The following is a 25,991-nucleotide window of genomic DNA, read 5'->3' as shown; positions in this document are numbered from 1 at the left end:
TCCCCAAGCAGTAAGGTTGATCAACACCTCCACCCACTAACCCACCCCTCTACAGCCCCAACCACCACTACTTTATCATTTCCTATCAGAGTCACCTTATGTATAGACACCCCTGTACCAAGCGTTACATTATGGGCAAACAATCAATCTATGTATTTAAGTTATCTTAAGCATTTATATTAATTGTTTTGTTATTATTCTGTTCTTTGTCTTCTCATGTTCTTTTGTGCGTCATTGAAACTGGATTTGTTTTTATAGCCACAAGTCTCACCTGCCAAGCCCAGTGACCTCCCCTTATTAGGAAATATATTATCCTACCAGAGTAAGAAATCCTCTCCAATGATTAAATCTTTAGGCCTGAATGGGACAATTTAAAATTCACTATGCTGTGGATATCAGTATTGTTGTTGTGTTTTTTGGTATACATGCATATCATTGAGATGCATTCAATATTGAGTTGGAGTTTATCACGAAGCAGGGTGTAGTGTTGTGTACTTAATATTTCAGCAATATTTGAGCAAATCTACATTGTTTGTTGAAGCAATCTTTGTTGTTTATGAATATCATTATGGTTATATGTAAGAATATGTGAATTGCATAGATCATGATGTGACCATGTGATACGTGCATGCCTCACTTAAAGTCAACACATGTTGGTCTCACTTTTTGGACTTCATTGTCTTTCTATTACTCAAGAGCTGAAGGCCTGGTGCCAGGCAAATGGCCTCTTCCTCAGTGTCAACAAGACAAAGGGGATGGTTATTGTCTTCAGGAGAACTCACACCACTGACACCCCTCGTTACATCAGAGGCACAGTAGTAGAAACTGCGAGCAGTTTCAAACTCCTGTGGTGTAGAGCTTGAACCAACACTTGTGGTCCCAGAACACATCCAACACAGTCATGAAAGCTCACCAACACCTCTATGTTCCAAGGAGACTGAAGAGAACTGGTCTATGTACACCAGCACTCATGTCATTCCACAGATGCACAGTAGAGAGCATCCTAACAAACTGCATCACTGTATCACTGCATCACTGCTTTGAGTGGCCTCACCACTATCTATCAACCTGCAACAGAGCTTCCCAACTCCTGTACCCATTACCCTGACTAACAAAGTCCAGCATGCCAATTGCTTTCTTCACCGTCCTCTCTTTCTGTGACGCTGGTTTCAGTGAACTATGCACTTACGATCCTATTTCCCTTAGTTCCATAACACATCCCAGGGTTCTCCCATTCACTCTATAAGTCTTATCCTAGTTTGATCTCCTAAAATGCCATACCTCACACTTCCCTGGGTTGAAAGCCATTTGCTAATCCCCAGCTCACCTACACACCCTGATGAGGATCTCCCTGTAATTCTTTGTAACCTTCTCCACCTTCTACAAAGCCACAGATTTTTATATCATCCACAAATGTTCTAACCATGCCTTGGACATTCACATCCAAATTGTTTATCTGTATTACCAGACCCTGTGGAACACCTCCAGACAAAGGCTCAAATCTGAGAAACGAGCCTTGACCATCACCCTCTGTTTTCTAAACCGCAGCCAATTATGAATCCAACGCAATCTCCATGAGGCTCCCATGCAATCTAATATTTTAGATGAGCATGCCACTTGGGACCTTGTTAAAGCCTCGGTAAAGTTCATGTAGACAATATCCCTGTCCTACTGTTATTTAGTCTCTTGATTATCTCCTCAAAGAGCAAATCCATGCTGACTGTCTCACAACAGAACCTGTCTCTTGCCCCAGAAATTTACTCACGATTGATTTCAGACTCAAAGGCCTGTAGTTTCTGTGTTTGTTTCTGCCACTCTTTTAAAACATTAGTACCACATCAGCCACTTGCTGGATTCTGGAACCTCACCCGTAGGCAGGGATGAAATAAAAATCTCTGCAAATGTTTCCTCAATTTTGTTTCCAGCTTTCCATAAGATCCGATAATGCACAAGGTCAGGCCCTGGGATTTAGCCATGCTAATACACATTGTGGCCTCCAATACCTCATCACTGCTAATTTCCCCATTTTATTAGCATCCATCATTATCCCCAAGGTAAAAACTGAGGAGCAATATTCATTAAATATCTCATCCATTTCCTACTCGTTCTTCTGAGCAAAACTGCTGCACCCATTGTTGTTCATTACTGATTGAATGATTTTAATGACATTGAGGTAAACTGGTGCAGCAAATTTGCAGATGACACCAAGACTGGGGGCATAGTGGACAGTGAGGAAGGCTATCAAAACTTCAGCACGATCTGACCATCGAGGAGAATGGGCTGAAGAAATAGCAGGTAAACGTTAGGACAGACAAGTGTGAGGCATTGCAATTGGGAGGACAAATCAGGGGAAGACTTACGCTGTGAATGTTGGGCCTCCATTACAAGCCAAATTTCATGGTCCTAATGAGATTAAATCTAAGGTAAATGATGTAGATTACGTGGTAAAAACCCCAGATCGGAGAAAGACAACACAGCTGTGTCATATAAATATGATAAAACCGTATTATGAGAGAGAAGCTGCTACTGTGACTGTTGTGATCAATAATGAGTCTGATCTTGATAAAAACTTAATGGAGGATTCATCTGAAACTCATTTTAAACCAAATATTATTTCAGCCAGGTTACCAATTTCAAATATTCTAGAAAATATTGATGAAAAATTAGCTCATTTACAGCCAGACCAGAGAGAGCAGATGAAATAGTTAATTTTTAAATATAGAGATTTATTTCCAGACGTTCCTAGAAGAACCACTGTAGCTACGCATGATGTAGATGTTGAAGATGCAAAACCCATACAACAACATCCGTATCGAATGAACAGGGAAAAATGTGAACTTGCTGAACAAGAAATTAAGTATATGTTAGAGACTGATATTATTAGACATTCTAACTTGAATTGGAGTTCACCGTGTGTTATGGTGCCTAAGCCAGACAATAGTATTAGGTTTTGTACGGATTACAGAAAGGTGAATGCTGTGACAAAAACTGATGCTTATCCAATCCTTAGGGTAGATGATTGTGTGGGTAAAGTTGGATAGGCCAAATTCCTTACAAAAATTGATTTGTTCAAAGGTTATTGGTGTGTTCTATTGACGGATAGAGGTAGAGAGATTTCAGCATTTGTAACTCCATCTGGGTTATATGAATATAATGTTCTTCCATTTGGGATGAAGTATGCACCAAGTACTTTTCAGAGGATGATTAATAGTGTGATTCAGGGATTAAAAGATACAGATGCTTATAATCGATGATTTAGTTACAGGAAATAATACGTGGAAAGCACATATTACTGCAGTGGAGAAACTATCTGAGAGACTTTCAAAAGCTAACTTAACTATTAACTTAAAGTGAATTTGGTTATGCCACTGTGACTGTTAAGGAAAAGGGTTAAGGATTTAATTTAATAATACAGTCTAATGTTACAGGAATACAATACCTTGGTCACTCATATTAAGGGTAAATATAACGTGATTGCTGATTGTTTATCTAGATGTTAAGTGTACAATGAAAATTTGTTTTTTTTTATGGAGTGGTATTTTAACATTTGTAACACTCCTACTGTATATTAGTTTGTAAAGTGCTGAAAGACTATATAAATATATATATATATAGTGCATGTTGTAAATTTTATACCTTTGTTTTTATAAAATGTAAATTGTTAAAATTTTGGTCTTAAAAGACCAAAATTTTTTTTTGGAGGGAGGTGTTACATGCCTCAAGGAGATCATTGTTTTTTGTGAGAATGATGTAATGGTCTTTTGGAGATCACCTGATGTAATTTTCCCGCCGACGTGAGGTCACGTGATGACAAGTGCACCACGGGTATATAAGGTTAGACCCCGGATGACGCAGTTAGTTTTTAGTTTTTAGATTTCCAGGTAGAACGTACTTTGTCTCCGTTTCCGTTGCATATTTGTTTTTATGACGCAGTTTCATTTTTAAAACGAAGTGCTGTGTCCTGTTGCAAGATGCAATATTGTTGGACTGGAAATTTTTGGCTAGATGTGCTGATTTACCCTATTCTAGCAGTAGAAGCGAGAGTGAAGACTTTATTGAAGTACAGGACCCGAAGGATTGAGAGGAGTTGGCACCGTTTGGCAGTTTAACAAAGGATGTACCTTATTGAGTCTTTGTTGAAGGAGTAGTGACCTGCATCGAGGATAACTCTTGCCAAAAGAAAAAAAAAAGAAAATGCAAAGGTTTGCTCTCTCTGGAGGAAATTAAAGTGAGTTGTTTTAAACTGTTTATTTACTGCATTGTGAATCCTGTGGACAGAACAAGCAGGAAAGTTGCATCTATGAAGAAATCCTTCTCCAGAGAAGTCTCTCCCAATTGAAAGTATAAATCTGTCGGACTTTCGAATTTACCATTTTAAGAACTATATTTGACTCTACCACTTTAAGAACTGTTTCCGCATTTGACACTTTAAGAACCAAGGCCGACTGATGATTTGTTGAACAGTTGCAGAGCGGTTAACTTCCGGTTAAGGATTTCGTTTGTTCTTTTTTCATTTATCCGTGTTCAATAAATGTTTGGTTGTTTTTATATAACCTGCCTCAATTGATATTCATTATTGCTGGTTACGTAAAATTTCAAACAACTTGTACTTCCTTATTTTTCTTTATGACACCCAGACTCATCTCTGTTGCCACCCTCCACCCCCACTGAGCATTCCCACCTTTACCATGCACCTGCTTATTTCCATCTGACAAATTGTCTCTCACATACATACCACGTTCCCAACTTTCCCACCACCACCTACATGACAAGCAATTTACAGGGGCACAATAACCTAACAACTAACGCAGGGTGGCAGGATCACTCGTGGGAAATTGACTCGGTCACAGGAGAACATGCAGACTCCACACAGACAGCACCAGAGACCAGGAGTGAAGCCAGGTCACTGGTGGTGTCAGTCCGCTGCACCACTTGCAGTACATTGTCACTGCACCCCCCCCCGCCCCCCCCCCGGGTCTCTTTGTTACAGCAGGCATGAGTTTGTTTAGTTTTCATGACGAAGTGAATTGAATCTTGTGTAATTATCATCAAACCTCTGACATCTGACCTTGTAGAGGAAGGGAGGACATTTATGATGGAATTTATATTGGCTGAACTGGCAGCTGTCACATAAGGACTTCTGCATTGATATTGTGAGGTTGTATGGATAGATTTCCAATACTCATATTTCTAGAGAGCCAGGTTGCAGCTTGACCTATGGTGTTATCCACATGAAATTTACAAGCATTGTTTGTAAGCTTGTAGGTTTGCCTGCAAGTGACTCTTACCACCCATATCCCAAAAACCTGCTGACTTTTGGGGGTAATTGTTCACCGCAAGTTGTCTCAAGCAAGATGGATGACAAAAGAATGGGGATCTGTAGAAATGGAAGTTTTATGATTAGAAATTATAATGGAACGTTTTTCCTTTCAGTCAACAGGTGGCTCAGTCTGAGAATCTCACATTCTTCACAAAGGAAGAGCTCAAGAGATTGAATTCCGACTATGAAACAGGTGGGGTGGAAAAGGTTATATCTCGGATAGAGCAGAAGGTAACAGAACCAGATAACATAGAGCTTAACGTTGCAGTGACTGGAGAAACAGGTACAGGAAAATCCAGCTTCATCAATGTCATGAGAGGACTTCGGAATACTGATCTGGGAGCAGCTGAAGTTGGGATCAGGGAAACTACAATGGAGCCAACTAGATGCCCACATCCTAATCTGCCCAATGTCTGCTACTGGGACCTTCCAGGGATCAGATCCACAAAATTTCCAGCTGGTCCTTATCTCAAGAAAATGAAATTCGAAAGATATGATTTCTTCTTCATAATATCAGCTTGTCATTTCAAAGAAAAAGATGCAAGACTTGCAGAAGAGATTAAATGGCTCGGGAAAAATTTCTACATCGTCTGCAACAAGATTGATGCTGATTTTGATTCAATGAGAAAAGGGGGAAAAGGAAACTAATGAGGAAATAGAACTGGAATTTATTCAGAATGACTGTTTAAAGAATTTGAGAGCAGCAGGGATTCTGACCCTGTCTGTGTTGCTGATATCCAGTTTTGAACAGGATCGATATGATTTCAATCGGTTAAATAAAACACTTGAAGATGATCTGCTGAATATAAAGAAAAGTACTTTTGTCTTGGCCTATCCAAACTGATATATGGAGATTATTCAGCAGAAAAGCAAGACGCTGCAGAAACGTGCCTGGATGTTGGCAACGCTTTTGGGAGCTGTGGGAGCAGTCCTCATTCCTGGTCTCTCTTTTGCTTGTGACATCAGCATATTGATTGGGGAAATAATCCATTTCCATAAATGTCTGCGTCTGAATAATGCCTTGCTTCAAAGACTGGCCAACATCAAAAGTAAACCTGTGGAAGAGCTTAAGGCCGTAGTTAAAGCTCCCCTGCTGGAGAAAATAAATAAAAATATAATTATAAAGTTCGTTTGGGGTGCTGCAGTTCTTGCTGTTTCAGCTGTGGAATTTGGTCTTGACTTCATTTCTATCATTGGTTCCATTTTTGAAGCAGGATCATGATTTTTCATGACCTACAGAATACTGACCGATGCACTGAAGGGCCTTAGAGTGTGCAGAGAGGGTGGTGAAGGTTGCATATAGCATTGATTGACTGACAGTAGACAATAGGTGCAGGAGTAGGCCATCTGGCCCTTCGAGCCAACAGCACCATTCACTGTGATCATGGCAGATCATCCACAATCAGCACCCCGTTCCTGCCTTCTCTCCATATCCCTTTACTTCACTGTCATTAAGAGCTCTATCTAACTCTTTCTTGAAAGCATCCAGAGAATTGGCCTCCACTGCTTTCTGAGGCAGAGAATTCCACAGACTGGTCAGCACCAACATCAGTACAACGAGCTCATGTCTTTCTGTGGATCAAATATTTAAGAGGCCTGTCATTGAACCCTGTTGTAATTCTACATGACAACTTTCCCCTTTGTTGATTTCCTTTCTGAAGTATTGTTAATCCATTTCTGAGGGAGTGTGACTCTGTTAAAGACATGAAACAGGTGGACATAAATGACATATGATCCTAATTTGAAGAGGAGCTGAGAAGTTATCTCCAAGTGTCTGAATGATGCTCACCTGTCAATCACTAGCCCAGTGGCAGAACATTTGGTCATTATAAGGTCACAGAGTATGCAATATTGATGTGTACAAACTAGTGGCTGTGTGTTCCTTTCTGTAAAGATCTTATAATGATATCGTTAAAAGGGGAATGGAAAGGCATTTCAGAAGGTCATTAACAATGACTCCTAACTGAAGCACAACTCTCATTTAAAAGACCAGTTGAAATCACTCTATCAAAAGAAGCAGGACAGACAATTGAGTTGTAGTCAGGAATGAAAGTGAACGTGAACAAAATTGTTGTGTCTGCACAGAAACCACTGACCAGTCAAATTCTGTTACCGTTGTGGTGGTGGCTCAAACAAAACAGACCATTGCAGGCTTAAAGATGCAACTTGCAGAAAATGCAACAGAGTAAGTCACAAAGCATGTCCAGCAGAAAAAAATAAATAGACTACAGAGGGAAGAGAAAAAGATAAAAAGTCAACATGCAGTTTCAAAAAAAGCATAATCTGCATGCTGTTGATGAAAGATCTGATAATGATGAGTGTACTACAGGACTGGGTACCCAAGAGATTTACATGAGAAAGGTGACAAGGGACGAACAACAAGACTTACACCAGAAATGAACAGCAAATTAATTAAAATGGAATTGGACAATGGCTCAGCTGTTTCAGTCATTTCACAAAATGAGTTTCAATTGCATTTTAAACTGAACTGAACCCTGCGATATCCAACAAAGAACCTATACTGGAGAAAAGATAACTTCAGTGGGAGTGACATTTTTAACAGTGAGATACAACAACCAACAAGCCACATTCGGCTTGTATGAGGTAAAAACAGAAGGGTCAGCATTGTGGGGATGTGAGTGGCTGAGACAACTACAACTGGACTGCAGATATATCCACCACTTGCATGCCACATCCTCTGCCATAGCGTCAACAGAAAATGAATTATGAATGATACTGGTTGATGCCACAGCAGTGTTCAAGGATGGCATTGGAAAGCTCAAACATATCAAGGGCAAAATAGTGTTAAATGGAAATGCAACACCCCAGTGTTACAAAGCCCTTCCAGTTCCATGTACAACCTGTGACAAAGATTCGAGAGAACTTGATCAGCTGGAGACTGAATAATTATTTTCAAGGTTCAGTGGGGCCCATGCGCACCAGCAGTGGTTCCAGCAAACAAGAAGAATGGTTCTGGCATGATCTGTGGTGATTTGAAGGGTACCCCCGATCCAGTCCTGAAAGTAGATCAATGCCCTCTGCCAAGGATAGAGGATATCTTTGCAAATCTTTTTGGAAAGGAGCATTTCAGCTGTGGACTTAGCTGAGGCCGACTAACAGATGGTGATGTTAGACACTGGACTCACAGATTATGATCCACCTCATCCAATGACGCTTGCTTGTGATGCCTCACCTACCGATGTAGGTGCAGTTATGGCAAATGTTGTGAGTGATGGAAGAGATCACCCCATAGCCTTTGTGTCTGACCTCTGCAGAGTAAAATAATGCACAGAGTGACAGAGAGGCGTTGAGTCTGGTTTGGGGTGTAAAACAGTACAAACTACCTGATGGACTGAAAAGCCTGGGGTTTGGACCAGAGATGAGCGTCAATCCACAGAAAGGTAGCCCACAAACAGCAGCAGCACGAATGCAAAGATGGGCTCCGTTTTTTTGAGGACACAACTACAAGATTGAACAGAAGGAGAACATAAAGACAATCAGCAGAAAGACCTGAAATGGACCCAACTACTGAATACACTACAGACTCAGAGGACGAGGAAATGGGGATGTGTATATTCTACCTTATGCAGAATCCCCAAGAATTGCTGAAGAGATTCCTGAATCTCCCAACCCTGACTCAGATGTAGTGGGGGAACTAACAGTGGACAGGAGGACACGATGCCAGACAGTGAAGGGAAGCTGAGCTCCAGTGTAAATGAGGATCATGCTGAGCTCAGTCAGGTGACAAAGGAACTTAAGTTGCATGAAGGCACGTGTAATAGACAGGGGGATACATCCCTAAGTTGATAGGAAAGGTCCCAGGGATCACCTAAGGCTGAAGAAGCTGAAGATGAGACAAGAAGATCTCAGAGAGTCAGGAAACACCCAGATATGCAGGCATATGATGCATAAGGGAAACATTGTGTTGCATTTATCTGCCCAGTGAGAAAAGTTACTGCCAATGATTGGGAAGTGTTTTGAATGGATGGTAGTGATACACATCAAAAACTCCATTCCTGCCACACTGGACACTCACCAATATGCTTACCAACAGAACCACTCTACAAAAGATGCCATAGCATCTGTCATGCACCTGGCCCTGACACACTGAGAAAACAAGGACACTTTTGTCAGAATGCTGTTTCTGGATTTCAGTTCAACATTCAACACTCTTGTCTCACAAACCTTGGAGAACAAACTCCTACTCCTCAGTCTAAATACCCCACTGTGCAAGTGGGACTTGGACTCACAAATGAACAGACATCTCACAGTCAGGATGCACAAATGCTCCTCCCTCCCCATTTTCCTCAACACAGATGCCCCCAGGCTGTGTGTTGAGCTCATTGCTGTACACTCTGCTCACACGTGACCGCATGGCCAAACACCCGAGTAATCACATGTCAAGTTTGCTGAAAACACCACAGTGGAGGGGTTCAACAATGTCACCAGAAATGATGAACTGCCCTACAGGCAGGAGATTGTCACAAGTGCGGGGCATGGGTCGGACCCAAATGCAGAACACAAACACGTTTTGTAGCGTTAACAAAATTGAGTTTATTAATGGATACTAGGAAAGCAGGGAAGCAAGGATTGTTCAGAGGGAGAACAAGGAGTGAGCAAAACAGAAGCGGGAATAAGCGTGGCTGGACTCGAACTCAGGACCCGGACTTGGACTGGGAACGCGGGACTTGGGACCCGGACTTGGACTGGGAACGCGGGACTTGGGACCCGGACTTGGACTGGGAACGCGGGACTTGGGACCCGGACTTGGACTGGGAACGCGGGACTTGGGACCCGGACTTGGACTGGGAACGCGGGACTTGGGACCCGGACTTGGACTGGGAACGCGGGACTTGGGACCCGGACTTGGACTGGGAACGCGGGACTTGGGACTGGGAACTCGGAGCCTTGGACTTGGAACTCGGAACTCAGAACACAGAGCCGGGATTCTTCTTGGAGCCGGGACTCTTCCTGAGCGCAGAACACAGAGCCGGTACTCTTCTTGGACACAGAGCCGGGACTCTTCTTGAATACAGGACACAGGACACGAAGAGACAGTTCCCAACCTAGAGTAGCGGCCAAACGACCAGACCTACTCAGCAGAGACGAGAACACGAAGAGACAATTCCCCACTCAGGGTAGTGACAAAATGGCCGTACCTACTCAGCGGAGACGAGGACACGGAGAGACAAAACCACACAACAATAGACAGCTCTTTATCTTGACACGAAATGGCTCCAAGTAGCGGCAAGCTCTCGACTCGGTCCCGGAACTACATACAGCGGCTCTTGACTCACTTCAGCGGGTTAACTTGATGGACTCACTCCGGCAAGGTAGTTTAGTGGCTCGCTCAGGCGCGGTAACTTGACGGGTGGCTCCGGCGAGGAGAGGCAACTTACTGGCACTCGCTTCGAGGAGAAGAGTCAACTTGCTCCAGCGATGTGACTTGCTCGCACCTGCTTTGGTGACGTGAGGTGATGTCCGGTGATGATCTGGCGCCGAGTAGCTGTAAGCCAGACACTAATTACTGAGAATCAAGTGCCTTTAATTAAAGAGCCCAAGAAACACAGGGAAGCAAGGAATTAAAGGAAAACAAGAAGTCAACGGTCCCAATCGTGACAGAAACAAAGAAAATTTAAAGGGAACAAGGGAATAACCGATCAGGACCATGACAGTGCCCCCCCCCCCGCCGCCCTACCTCCCAATGGGAGCCTCCAGGCGATCGAACTGGCTTGCCCGGATTATCAACGACTCAGGCAGGTGGAGGGGGTTTTGGCCAGCGGGCAAAACTGGCTAATAAAACATTGACCTTTTGTAACTGTCGTTGTAATTGCACAATTTTGCTAAACTGATACCTGGAAACTTTGAGTCACTTTCTTGAATTCTACAAGGTGCACTCTGGGCAGGATCCGAGTAGGGGACTCTGGCTAGCGAGAGTTTGAAAAACAGTGTTTGTGTCTGCTGGGTCCATGTTTGTCTAGATCATTCTATCACAAGTGCGGAGAAGTCACCTTGCCAGTGCGAGCCAAGTCACATCGCTGGAATAAATCAAGTCTTCTCCCTGAAGCCAGTGCCAGTAAGTCGCCTCTCCTCGCCGGAGCCAGCCTGTCAAGTTACCGCGCCTGAGCAAGCCTGCTATGCTACCTCACCAGAGCGGGTCCGTCAAGTTAACCTGGTGGAGTGAGTCTAGTGCCGCTGTCTGTAGTTCCAGGACGAGGTGAGAGCTCACCGCTTCTTGGAGCCACTTCATGCCAGGATAAAAGAACTGTCTATCGTTCTGTGGTTTTGTCTCTTCACGTCCTCATCTCTGCTGGGTGTGTCCGGCTGTTTTCCGCTACTTTGAGTTGGGAACCATCTCTTTGTGTCCTCGCCTCCGCTGGGTAAGTCTGGCCGTTTGCCGCTACCCTGAGTGGAGAACTGTCTGTCTGTGTTCTGTGTTCTGTGTCCTGTAGCTAAGGAAGAGTCCTGGCTCTGTGTCCTGTGTCTAAGAAGAGTCCTGTTTCTGTGTCCTTTATCCAAGGAAGAGTCCCAGCCCTGTGTCCTGTGTCCCAGAAGAGTCCCAGCTCTGAGTCCTTTATCCAAGGAAGAGACCCAGCTCTGTGTTCCAATGTTCCGAGTTCCAAGTCCAGGCTCCAGGGTTCTGAGTTCCACGTCCAGGCTCCGATGTTCCGAGTTCGAAGTCCAGGCTCCAGGGTTCTGAGTTCCAAGTCTGGGTCCCGAGTTCCAAGTTCCAAGTCCGGGTCCCGAGTTCCAAGTCCCAGGCCAAGCCCAGGTCCCCATCCCCGTCTAAGTCCAGGGTCCGAGCCCAACTCCAGCCATGCATATTCGCGCTTCTGCTTCATTCACTCCTTGATGTTTCTGCACAATCCTTGCTTCCCTGCTTCACTAGTAACTATTAATAAGCTCTATTTTTCTTAACGCTACAAAACATGTTTGTGTTCTGCATTTTGGTCCACCTGTGCTCCGCACTTGTGACAGAGATTGAAGAGCTCGAGGCCTGGTGCCAGGCAAATAGCCTCTTCCTCAATGTCGACAAGACAAAGGGAATGGTTATTGACTTCAGGAGAACTCGCACCACTCACACCCCTCTTTACATCAGTGGCACAGCAGTAGAAACTGCGAGCAGTTTCAAACTCCTGCGGTGTAGAGCTTGAACCAACACTTGTGGTCCCAGAACACATCCTACACAGTCAGGAAAGCTCACCAACACCTCTGCTTTCTGAGGAGGCTGAAGAGAGCTGGTCTGTGCACATCTGCTCTCATGTCATTCCACAGATGCACAGTGGAGAGCATCCTAACAAACTGCATCACTGTATCACTGCTTGGAGTGGCCTCAGCACTGTCTATCAACCTGCAACAGAGGTTCCCAACTCCTGTACCCATTACCCTGACTAATGAAGTACAGCATGCCAAATGCTTTCTTCACCACCCTCTCTTTCTGTGACACTGGTTTCAGTGAACTGTGCACTTACAATCGTAGTTTCCTCAGTTCCATAACACATCCCAGAGTCCTCCCATTCATTGTATAAATCTTATCATTGTTCGATCTCCTAAAATGTCATACCTCACAGTTCCCTGGGTTGAAAGCCATTTGCCAATCCCCAGCTCACATACAAATCTGATCAGGATCTCCCTGTAACTTTTCATAACCTTCTGCACTTTCTACAAAACCACAGATTTTTGCATCATCCACAAACGTTCTAACCATGCCTTGGACATTCACTTCCAAATTGTTTATCTGTATTACCAATCTCTGAGGAACACCACCAGACAAAGGCTCAAGTCTGAGAAGTGAGCCTTGACCATCACCCTCTGTTTTCTAAACCTGAGCCAATTCTGAATCCAGTGCAATCTCCCCATGGCTCCCATGTGATCTAATATTCCAGAATAGCATGCCACTTGGGACCTTGTTGAAAGCCTTGCTAAAGTCCATCTAGACAACATCCCTGTCTTACTGAAACTTAGTCTCTTGATTATTGCCTCAAAGAGCAAAGCCATGTCGACTGTCTCAAATCAGAACCTCCCTCTTGTCCATCAGAATCTCATCCAGAAAATTACTCATCATTGATTTCAGACTGATAGGCCTATAGATTCCTGGTTTGTTTCTTACACTTTTTTAAAACATTAGTACCACATTAACCAGTTGCTAGACCACTGGAACCTCACCTGTAGACCCTGATGAAATAAAAAATCTCTGCAAATGCTTTCTTGATTTTGTCTCCAGCTTTCCAAAAGATCTGATAATGCACAAGGTCTGGCCCTGGGATTTATCCATGCTAATGCACATTGTGGCCTGCAATACCTCATCCCTGCTAATTTCCCTATTTCATTAGCATCCATAGTTTTCCCCACAGTAAAACCTGAGGAGAAATATTCATTAAATATCTCATCCATTTCCTTTAGTTCTACTAGTTCTTCTGAGCAAAACTGCTGTTCAACATCAGGAAAGTCTGCCGCACACATTGTTGTTTATTACCAATTGAATTATTTTGGTGACAATGAGGTAAACTGGGCAGCATATTTGCAAATGACACCAAGACTGGGGGCGTAGTGCACAGAGAGGAAGGCTATCAAAACTTGCAATATGATCTTGACCATCTAGGAGAATGGGCTGAAGAAATGGCAGATAAACATTAGTGCAGACAAGTGCGAGGTGTTGCAATTGGGAGGACAAATCAGGAGAAAACTTACACTGTGAATTTTGGGCCTCTCAGGTGAGTGGTCGAAGCTAATTGGTGATGCTGAGTTTAGAGTATTATGTGCATTCTCGTCAGCGACCTGCAGGAAAGGTATCAATAAGCTTAAAAGAGTGCAGAGAAAATTTACAAGAACATTGCTGTGATCTGAAGGACATAATTATAAGGATAGGTTGAATAGGTTAGGAAATAATTCCCTGGAATGCAGGAGAATGAGTGGATCTTATAGAGCTATACAAAATTACAAGGTGTATGGATAGGTTGAACACATGCAGGCTTTTTCTCCTCAGAGACAAGAAATAGAGGTAATAGGTTTGGGGTGAAAGGTGAAATATTGAAAGGGAACTGGAGTGGTAAATTCACTCAGTGCATGGCTTGAGTGGGTAACCAGCCGGCAGCAGATGTGGTAGATGCAGAAACAATTGAAAGATTTAAAATAAGTTTACATAGGTACATGGATGGATTGAGTTTGGAGAGGCAGTAATATCCGAGTGGGAAGGTTTGCAAGTGCTATTCGGGTGGGTGGGGCAGTCGGTGGGTGGTGTTTAAACGAAGGTGACAGGTGAATGGAAACCAGAGTGCCAGGACAGATAGTGGAGAGTTTGTGGAGACAGAGATTGTTAACACCTCAGACAAAGTCAGGTATCAAATGGTTGTGCATGGAGCAACTAATGTTCGGAGCTGCATATATTTCAATGCAAGAAGTACTTTAGGAACAACATAAGTGCTTGAGGCATGGATCAACACATGGATTTATGATAGGGGGTGACTGCTGAGAGCTGATTGCAAAAGGGGCAGGACTGGCAGCTCAGTATTCTAGGGTTCTGTTGTTTTAGACATGGCAGAGTGGGAGGGATGAAAGGGGGCATATTGGTCAGAGAAAATATCACTGCAGTGCTTAGTCAGAACAGAATGGAGAACTCGAATAGCGAAGCTTGATGGTTGGAACTACAGAATTGTGGTCCACATTAATGGGGCTGTATTGGGGACCTGGACCCATCACAATTTGCCGATTGCCACAATAGGTCAACAGCAGACACAATCTCAATGGCTCTTCACACGGCATTAGATCACCTGGACAACACAAACACCTATGTCAGGATGCCGTTCATGTACTATAGCTCAGCAGTTCATACCATCATTCCCACAATCCTGATTGAGAAGATACAGAACCTGGGCCTCTATATCTCCCTGTGCAAATTGGTTCCTTGACTTCCTAACTGGAAGACCACAATTTGTGTGGATTGGTGATAGCATCTTGTCCTCACTGATGATCAACACTGGCGCACCTCAGGGGTGTGTGCTTAGCCCACAGCATTACTCCCTCGATACCCCTGACTGTGTGGCTAGGCATAGCTCAAATACCATCTATAAATTTGCTGATGATACAACCATTGTTGGTAGAATCTCAAACGGAGGTCAAAGGGCGACCGGAGTGAGATATGCCAACTAGTGGAGTTGTGTCGCAGCAACAACCTGGCACTCAATGTCAGAAAGACTTAAGAGCTGATTGTGGACTTCAGGAAGGGAAAGACGAAGGAACACATACCAATCCTCAAAGAGGGATCAGAAGTGGGGAGAGAGTGAGCAGTTTCAAATTCCTGGGTGTCAAGATCTCTGAGGATCTAACCTGGTCACAGTATATCGATGTAATTATAAAGAAGGCAAGACAGCGACTATATTTCACTAGGAGCTTGAAGAGATTTTGTAGGTCAACAGGTACAGGAAAAAATTCTATAGATGTACTGTGGACAGCATTCTGACGGGCTGTATCACTGTCTGGTGTAGAGGGGCTACTGCACAGGACTGAAAAAAGCTTCAGAGGGTTTTAAATTTAATTAACTCCATCTTGGGTACTAGCCTACAAAGTACCCAGGACATCTTCAAGAAGCGGTGTCTCAGAAAGGCAGAGTCCATTATTAAGGGCCTCCAGTACCCAGGGCATGCCCTTTTCTCACTGTTACCATCAGTAGGAGGTACAGAAGCCTGAAGTCACACACTCAGCGATTCAGGAACAGCTTCTTCCCCCCTACCATCCGATTCCTAAATGGACGTTGAACCCTTGAACACTCCCTCAATTTTAAATATATATTATTTTTGTTTTTTTCATAACCTTTGATCTATTCAATATGCATATACTGTAATTTATTTACTTATTTAATCATTATTTTTATTTTTCTTCTTCTATATCATGTTCTGCATTGAACTGCTGCTGCTAAGTTACTAATTTCATGACACATGCCAATGATAATAAACCTGATTCTGATTATAGATCATCCAGCAGTGCATGGGATTTAAAGGAACAAATTTGGAGAGAAACCACAGACTGTGGCAGAAACATAAGGTTGTAAAGCAGGTGATTTAACTTTTCACATATTGATTGGGACGCCCATAATGTAAAAGAACTAGATGCAATCGATCTTGTCAAATGTGTTCAGGATATTTTTCTTAATCAGCACACAAACAAGAGAGTGTGCAATACTTGATCTATTCTCCTAGAAAGGAATGAGACAGGGCAGGTGAGAGAAGTTTGTTTTGGAGAACATTTTGCATCTGGTGAACATAATGCTATTAGTTTCAAGGTAGATATGGAAAGAGATAGGTCTGGTCTAATCTGGAGTAAGGGCAATTTTAATGGATATGGCAATTGTTGATATGGAAAGGCTGTTTTCTGCCAAAGCATACTTGGTAAGTGGGTGACTTTCAAACATGAAATTTTGAGAGTACAAAGCTTGTATGTGTCTGTCAGAACAAAGGATAATGATAACAGATTTAGAGAACCTTGGTTTCCAGGAGATATTGAGGGAATCCAAAGGGACTCTACAGATATGTTCTGAGAAAAGGGATAGCATGGGACAAAATTTGTCATCTGGAAGATCAGAACGGTAATCTGTGCATGGAGCCAAAAGAGATGGGTGAGATCTTAAATGGAATTTTTTACATTTGGATATGTACATGGATGGCAGGGGTATGGAGGGCTATGGTCCATGTACAAGTCATTGGGAGCAGGCGGGTTAAATGATTCAGCAGGGACAACATGGTCTGAAGGGCCTATTTCAGTGCTGTACTACTATGTGCTATGTCACTGTGACACGAGCTGCGCAAGATAATAAGAGGCAGAGACTGAGCGTCCAGCAGATGTGGAAATTCAATGCAGCCATAAAAGAAAATGGTGTGATGTTTTGGCCATGCAGTTTCCAAGTGACCAAGGCTGGGAATTAACTCACAAACAATGAAATCCCACACATCCTCTGCTACAGAAGAAAAAAAAAACAGTGACAATAACACCAGGTCCCCCACCCTCTCCTCAACAGAAAAATCAGTGACAATAACAACAAATCTCTCTACCTCCCCACAGAAAGAAAAGTTGCAAAAACAATCCCCTACTCCCTCGCTCGCAAAAAAGGACAGCAACAGCAGCATCAAAACTCTCTCTCACACACTCTCTCTCTCTCTCACTCTCTCTTTCTCACTCTCTCTCTCTCCCCATCCACCTCTCCATCCCAGCTGCAGCACTTGGCAGACCAGCTGAAGGGACTGGAGGAACAGGTGATTATAATCTGTATCATCCACAAGGCTGAGGAGGACATAATTTGTGTGGGGTGGTCTCACTGATGATAGATGCTTCAGGACTCAGGAGAAGCAAGTGTAGTTGTAGTCAATGCAATGTTGTCCTTTTGCCATCCCCTCAACAACAGGTGGAGGGGATGTTGTTTCAGGTTTCATTGAACAGAGATTGATGTACACATTGGTACACACACAACAGGTAGAGTGAGGAACACACATAAAAGTTGCTGGTGAACGCAGCAGACCAGGCAGCATCTCTAGGAAGAGGTACAGTCGACGTTTCGGGCAGAAACCCTTCGTCAGGACTAACTGAAAGAAGAGCTAGTAAGAGATTTGAAAGTCCTGACGAAGGGTCTCGGCCCGAAACGTCGACTGTACCTCTTCCTAGAGATGCTGCCTGGCCTGCTGCGTTCACCAGCAACTTTGTTGTGTGTTGCTTGAAATTCTAGCATCTGCAGATTTCCTCGTGTTTGCGTTGACAAATGATATCTGTGTCTTTCCGCAGTCTCTGGGAGGCAGCCAGGTAATGGCAAAGACAACTTGTTCCCCAACGTTGAAAGCCATGAAGGCCAGGCTGAGAGAGAAGTAGAGAAAATACGCCAGTGAGGAGGTTTGGGAGTGTGTGCGAGCAACTGGTGAGTAAGAGAAGGCCGGCCGAAAGGTCTCAGGTCTCTCAACACAGACCCCGAGTTTCTGGCTTTGTCCCACACAGACTGGGATCTAGGCTGGGTCATCTAGGGATGAGCTACGGAGTGAAAGATTGTCAGAGGTTTCAACTTTATGTTAAATTCCAGCCCAGACAATACTCCCAAGCTTTGTGAATGAATCCACTACTGGACTGCGAGCCGATTGCCGTCTCTTCCTATTTCTCCCAGTTAATAACCCTCTTACTGATCTCGTCGACAATGAACAACAGGCCGAAATTTAAATACCATTTGTGGAGTCGCGATACGCATTCACCCCGATATCAGGGTACAAGTGTCGTCGAACCTCACGCCCTGTCACGTCGCCTCCCACATACCCCAAGATCCGGGCTCTCAATGTGACTGTCTCCAGTCGTGCAGCCCTTGATCAACGGGAATAAACTGCCACGCGGCCTCCCAGCTCTCCTCCATTACTTGTACAGTTTGAACAGGGCAGCCCGAAAGAACGTCAGGAAGAGTGACTTAGTTTGGTGTCATCTCGTATCGCTTGCAGCACCGGTGTGAAGCTATTCCACCCGGCCCACTCCCTCAAAGACTGACATCTCCCTCTTTGGGAGTGTCCCCACTCAGTACTCTCTTGGTCCGCTCTGCCTAAGTTTTGTGTTTAACCGGCATGTGAATTCAACCTTTCAATTCCAGGTTATAAAACAACCCCCAGCCCATTTGCCTCGTTGGCTCCCTTTGTCCCAGTTTGTGTATATCATTCTCACAGAACCCTCAAGCGGGGCTCTCACGTTTTTCCCATTCAGGAAGGGTCCGCCCCAGGTCCAAAATTAGTGACTCGCTCCACCGCAGACCGAATGCATTTATGGCCTCAGTCTGCTGGCGAACACTGAACCCTAACCATAACCCGGTGTCTTTCTCTACTTGCCGACTGCTCTGTGCGTCTTGCTGGGTCAGAACGAAGGACAGTCAAAAGTTAACCACATTGCTCCGGGACTGGAGGGAGGCGCATGTGGGGAAAGGACGGCAGTGGCCTCAGTGAGATGGCGTTGGAATTGAATAACTGTTTCTCAAATTAACCGCTCAGATCTCCGGAAAACAGTCAATAACTTCAGGCCTGCTACCCCTGTTATCTGAGCTGACATTCTCTATAACTGTTGACGTCCCTTGTTGAAGTGCCCTTGCTGCTGTTACCGCTTACACTACCTCCTGGGTGGGTGGATGGGGGGAAGGCACTTTCCAAAACTGAACTAATGGCTTTCATTCCCCGTCCCAACTGCTCATGAATACCGCCAGTATCTGAAAACCCAGACAGCTCCTTTCGGGCCGTCACCCGTCCCAAACTGCTCAATCTCCCTTCCGGCCCCTGCTGTTCACGGACCGTGAACCGCGCACACTCTCAGCACCATCACATTATCACTGAACAATCAGAATTCCACAGCACTCGGCTCGACCAGTGAAGCGGACGGGGAGACTGAGACACACGTCAATGTGTGGAACTTCTCTCAACTCACTCTGCTCGGAAGTGAAGCTACACCCTTTCCGAGAATGGGGCGGGACGAGGACTGTAACACTTTATTACCGGAGCTGAATTCGAAACCAATACAACAGAACAACAGCTTTCACCTAACCCAACTGTCTGAACATGGAAGTAGTGAAAGGTAAAATTGAAATAACAGGTATGATGGGTCGGACAGTTCGAAGTGTGTGTATTTTAATTCTATACATATATCAAGAGCAAGAGCACATCTCGGGAAAGGGTGGGACCACTCAAGGATAAAGGGGGGAACATTTGCTTGGATGCGCAGAATGTGAGTAATGTACTTAACAAGTGTCAGTATTTAACAAGTAAAATGATAGGAAGAACCGGGAGATCAGTGCTGACTGTGTAAATACATTTGGGTGTTTCGAGGTTAAGGAGGAGGAAGTGTTGGGCCTTCCAATGAGTATTAATGTGGGTAAATCCCCAGGGCATGATGCCCAGGTTATTGAAGGGGGCAGGAGATGAGTATGCTGGGGCCTTGACCGTAGATTAAGTAGATTAACTCGAACCTATCGGTTCACGGGCTTCGTGGGGAAGGTGTTGGCTGTCGAGCCGAGAAGCCATCTGCTTTTCTAAGGGTGCCCTCGGCTCAGAGGCGCTGCGCATCCAGAGAGTGAGAGTGAGTGTGTGTGTGAGAGAGAGAGAGAGAGAGAGAGAAAGTGAGGAGGGGGAGAGTGAGAGTGAGAGAGAGTGAGAGAGAGAGAGAGTGAGAGAGAGGGAGAGTGAGAGAGAGAGAGAGATTGAGAGAGATAGAGAGGGAGAGAGAGTGAGAGAGAGAGATAGAGAGGGGGAGAGAGAGAGCGAGCGAGAGAGAGAGAGAGAGGGCGACATTCTATGGCCGTTTGCACTTTAACTATTTATGTAATAAAAAAGATGAGAGGAACTTTGACACAACTTCGATACCGTAGATACCGGGAAACGTTGCCCCATAACGGAGACATGTGAATTCAAAGGGCACAGGTTTAAAGGTGAGATGTTTAGAGGGAATCACATGGAAGAAAACCCCTGACTTCAGAGCTGACTGTCAGAATAGTAGTATGTGGTAACATAGACATACTTTGATAATTTCATATTGAAGTTTGAACTTTGAACGCAGCAAATTATAGCTCTTGTTGAAAGGTTCCTCTTACAGTTGTCGGTGATTAGAACAAACAGTTTTAAAATAGCGCTTGTGTGTGTGTGTGTGTGTGTTTGTGTTCAAAAGCTGTGATTTTTGTCACTGATAGTTGATGAGAAGTAAGCAGGAAGGCAATTGTGAATTGTTCTGCTGATTGTGTTTCGAAAATTCAGGCTTGGAGATGCCAGAAACATGCAGGAGTGAAAATGAAACTATTTCACCACTTCACCAAGTTAGGACCTATGAAGTATTTGAAGGTATCAACAATCATCTTGAATGTTACAATGAAAATGAAGGTTTGGAGGATACAATCATTGATAGCATTGCACGAAGGCAGTTCATTATCTGTACTGGGAGTCGGCAATGATCTTGTTAATTGCGTTCACTGGATGAATTTCTTTGTCGGTAACTGTTCGGAACTAATACACAGTTTTATAGGACTGTGGTGTTCTAGATTGTACTGTATTTCATTTAAATAATTTGTTCCTCAGTTTGTCCTTTATTTCATTTAACTATTTCCATGAAACTTTGGCTAATTGGGCAAAATGTAGTGGTCCCGATGTGTCCCAATTAATTGGAATTCACTGTATTTCCTAAATACCCTAAAGAAACTGTGGTGATGTACTCACTGGAACTGCTCTCAATCTGGAGGTGAAGCTGTTCCCCCCAGTGTTGTCAAAAACATTCCAGGACTTTCCCTCAAAGGAGAAACAGCAACACAAATCCAGACTGGCGGCACACAGGGAGATTTGTAAATGGTGGTGAGCCCCTGCCGGTTGTCCTTCCCCTTTTGTGTGATTTACCTTCTGAGCTGCTCACACGGCTGCTGAACTTCTGTAACTACCAGTCTGATTTCTAGTCCTGCACACACCGATGGTGGGGGACTTGCCATTGGTAATGATGCCTGTCAGTGAGAGAGAGTAGGCTTTCAGATATTCTCTTTCTGGGGATGATTATTCATTTCATTTGTAAACGGAGTCTGATACTGTTCCGATACACACCTGACCACGCCAGCCTCCGGTGTTCGATGCTCCGATTCTCCAGAATTGGGACGGTCACTGTAAAGATTATAGCCCACTCCACTAATTAGTGGCCATGTTTTGTATCCAAGGTTTGGATATTTAAAGGGCTCCTGAACTCAGCTTCAGTGTTCATTTGTCACTCCACTTTGGTTCAGTCTGTGATTGTTTTAGGATTTCTGTCTCATTTGGGTTCCTGTACAGTCGTGTCAGGCTCAAATCTAGCATTGAGACTGGAACCCTGTTCTTGTCTCAGTCTCAAATCCTGTCTTGATCCTAGTCTTGGATACTCTAGCATATGGGCCCTTACTATCCACGCCTAGGCCTCTCATCACAGATACGGTACCTATCACTTCATGCCTGCAGATTGACTTGGTTGTGCAGCTTGTTTTATTATCTGAGTGACAGTGAATTGATATGAATGTTGTGCAATCAGCAGCAAATATCCCAAATTTCAATAAAGAAAGGAAAGATCATTGATGTTTGGGTCTGGGCCAATGCATTGAAGGATTCCAGTCCTGGGGATGATGTGATGTTCCTGCCGCAACCAAAACCAGATTCCTTTTTTTAAGGTTAAATTCAGATCATCCTACCCGAGAACAGGAGGAGGAGGAGGAAAAGATGGCGGCGCGACACAGCGTGCACGGCCTCTCCAGTGATGAATATCTGTTATCTGTCAAGTAGGGTGCTGTGCACAATTCTGATTTGATGGAGGCAGATGTGAGAGCACGGAGGAACATTTTGTGAAACTTCTGAAATGCCCATTTCGCTGCCATTGCTACTGTGTGATCTGAAATCTCCGGAGGGGAAAGCCCCGAATCCTCGGCTTTGCCTGTTGCTTGGCATCCGGGGCAGGGGTCGAAGTGCTCGGCAAAGATGGTGCTCGGTGTCGGAGGGCTGGTTGGAGGCTTGAAGTTTTTGGACGGACTGAGAGTCGGCTGTGGTTGGGTGCTTCCAGGATGCTGCATCGGCAAGTTTGCGGCGCTGGAAGCTCATGGCAGGGACAGTTTCTCCCTTCTACCATCTGCATGAGATGTTGGGGCTGTCGTGACTTTGAGAATTTTTTTTTACAGTGCCCATGGTCTGCTCTTATCAAATTACAGTATTGCTTTGCACCGTTGTAACTATATGTTATAGTTTTGTGGTTTTTGTCAGTTTTAGTCTCAGTCTGTCTTGTGTTTCTGTGATATCATACTGGAGGAACATTGTATCATATTTTAATGCATGCATTTCTAAATGACAATAAACAAGGACTGAGTGTCCTCATAACCTAAACATCAGTTAACCTGGACGCTCGGTCAAATTGATGCCGAGGGCAGTTGTTCTCACTGTGGCTCTGGAAATCACTTTTGTCTTTGTCTTTGGACCTGAATTGTTCAGGAAAAACTTCAAAGGACTCATTGGGATGCAGGTGATTGGAAATATAAAGGCAGCATTTGATAGAGTGTGGCATCAAGAGGAAAATATCACAGAGAAGATTAGTGTGGTTGTTGGAGGTCAGCCCAGGATATCACTGTGGAAATTGCTCAGAGTTGCGTCTTCATCCAAACCATTATCAACTGCTTCCTTAATGACCTTCCTTCCACCCTAAAGTCTGAGGTGAAATGTTTGCTGATGATTATACAGTGTTCATTTTGTTTCAGACATCCTCAGCAAATGTTGCTCTCATCAACTACCTGCAGCAAGGCCAAAGGAAACAAGTGTCCAGTAATATCAGTACAACTGAAATGGCAGGGTTGACTGTCACCGTGTAGGGAAGGCCCAACCATCAATCTTTCTCACACACTGTCATTGCCATTGTGAAGTCTCCTCTTGCTGTGTACCCGTGATTCTATGAATATATTAGTACTTTGGCTAAAAGAGCAGCTGAAAAGCATTGGGTAATTCCTGATATCCAAAGACTTTCAATCACCATATGTTTCATTGAAGGGAAAAGGGTGAACAGGCTCAGTGTTGATGGTGATCTGGTGGTTGAATCATGACTATTATGCAAGCTGGCTGTTTTCACCGTACTGCAATCCATTAAGTTATATCCCCCTGCTGCTGTGATGTGACCTGAACTCATTTTCTTCTGAATCATCAGTCCATGCCTCTTCATTCCTCGTCCAGTTACAGAATCCCTGTTTATTATTGTCACTTGAGAAAATGCTCTGTCATCGCTACATGGTGTCCAAATTCTCAGACCTACTCTGACATGTTCACATTTCCCACAGCAGGTGTCAGTTTCATCAGCCTTATTTCTTTCTCTTCCCAGTGTGAAATAATAGCGTGAGAAATAACTTTACAATCAGAGATGGTTTTCCAAAATCAGGGAAGTTGTGGAAGATTGGGAGAGCATCATCTCACATATGCTGAACTTGGAATCAGACTGTATTCTCAAAGTTCAGAATACATTTATAATCAAACTGTGAATACATTACACAACCCTGGGATTCATCTTCCCCACGTATGGTCACACAACAAAGTCAAACCTTGGAAGCAACCTATTCAAAGAAAAAACATCAAATTTCAACCTCACTCCCCCCAACATGCAAAAAATCACACTAACAGCAATAAAACAACAAGCAAAAGCACGAAATATAAAAAGTAGAAAATGAAAAGGCATATTTCAGTACAGTTCAGCTCAGTGTTTAGTTATCTGCCGGTCGACCTGATTTGATTGTAGTTGCAATGTCACAGATGTATCTTCACCCCACAGATAAACCACATTCCTGTGTATCCTGGAGCCTGAGTAGAAAACACCATCTATTCAAACTGATTATCACAGACAACTGTAAATCCATGCTGACTCGGACCAATCCTGTTACTACTATCCAGATGTGTCGTAATTTCATCTTTCATAATTGACTCCAGCATCTTTCTTACCACCGACGTCAGGCTAACCGATCTATAATTCCCTGTTTTCTCTCTTCCTCCTTTCTTGAAGAGAGGGACAACATTAGCCACCCTCCAAACCACAAGAAATGACCCTGAATCTATAGAACATTGGAAAATGATTACCAATGCGTCCACGATTTCTAAAGCCACCTCCTTAAGTACTCTGGGATACAGACCATCAGGTCCCGGGAACTTATCAGCCTTCAGTAACAATTCAGAAACAAAGGTTCTGAACTTAAAGAAGGGTAACTTTGAAGGTATGAGATGTGAATTAGCTAAGATAGACTGGCAAATGATACTTAAAGGGTTGATGGTGGATATGTAATGGCAAGCATTTAAAGATCGCATGGATGAACTGCAACAATTGTTCATTCCAGTTTGGCAAAAGAGTAAACCAGGGAAGATAGTGCACCCGTGGCTGACAAGGGAAATTAAGGATAGTATCAATTCCAAAGACGAAACATACAAATCAGCCAGAAAAAGCGGCACACCTGAGGACTGAGAGAAATTCAGAGACCAGCAGAGGAGGACAAAGAGCTTAATTAGGAAAGGGGAAAAAGGATTATGAGAGAAAACTGGCAGGGAACATAAAAACTGACTGTAAAAGCTTTTATAGATATGTGAAAAGAAAAAGATTGGTTAAGATAAATGTAGGTCCCTTACAGTCAGGATCAGGTGAATTGATCATGGGGAGCAAGGACATGGCAGACCAATTGAATAACTACTTTGGTTCTGTCTTCACTAAGGAGGACATAAATAATCTTCCGGAAATAGTAGGGGACCTAGGGTCTAGTGAGATGGAGAAAATGAGGGAAATACATGTTAGTAGGGAAGTGGTGTTAGGTAAATTGAAGGAATTAAAGGCAGACACATCCCCAGGGCCAGATGGTCTGCATCCCAGAGTGCTAAAGGAAGTAGCTCAAGAAATAGTGGATGCATTAGTGATAATTTTTCAAAACTCGTTAGATTCTGGACTAGTTCCTGAGGATTAGAGGGTGGCTAATGTAACCCCACTTTTTAAAAAAGGAAGGAGAGAGAAACCGGGGAATTACAGACCGGTTAGCCTAACGTCGGTGGTGGGGAAACTGCTGGAGTCAGTTATCAAAGATATGATAACAGCACATTTGGAAAGCGGTGAAATCATCGTTCAAAGTCAGCATGGATTTGTGAAAGGAAAATCATGTCTGACGAATCTCATAGAATTT

The 25,991-nt window shown here is 43.8% G+C and overlaps 1 protein-coding gene and 1 pseudogene across 9 annotated transcripts in view; both read left to right on the top strand.

The window, feature by feature from the left end:
- The first annotated feature begins 2,275 nt into the window (after nucleotides 1-2,275).
- On the top strand, nucleotides 2,276-6,633 carry LOC134353318 (interferon-inducible GTPase 5-like; annotated as a pseudogene).
- A 3,230-nt stretch (nucleotides 6,634-9,863) lies between these two features.
- The window catches only part of LOC134352921 (interferon-inducible GTPase 5-like), a 28,259-nt gene continuing 12,131 nt past the window's right edge, over nucleotides 9,864-25,991 (top strand). The window contains exons 1-6 of one of the 9 annotated variants that reach the window (XR_010019508.1): nucleotides 9,864-11,700; nucleotides 16,289-16,372; nucleotides 18,089-18,218; nucleotides 19,672-19,909; nucleotides 21,064-21,147; nucleotides 22,482-23,731. The gene's annotated coding sequence lies outside the window, so the exon portion shown is untranslated. Of the gene's footprint in view, nucleotides 11,701-16,288; nucleotides 16,373-18,088; nucleotides 18,219-19,671; nucleotides 19,910-21,063; nucleotides 21,148-22,481; nucleotides 23,732-25,991 lie in introns of those variants that run through there. The other 8 variants (XR_010019510.1, XR_010019509.1, XM_063060546.1 and 5 more) reach the window with 8 other exon arrangements.

This window comes from Mobula hypostoma, chromosome 10 (assembly GCF_963921235.1).
Source record: "Mobula hypostoma chromosome 10, sMobHyp1.1, whole genome shotgun sequence".
NCBI classification, from domain to species: Eukaryota; Metazoa; Chordata; class Chondrichthyes; order Myliobatiformes; family Myliobatidae; genus Mobula; species Mobula hypostoma.
This window is presented reverse-complemented; position numbering and strand designations above follow the sequence as displayed.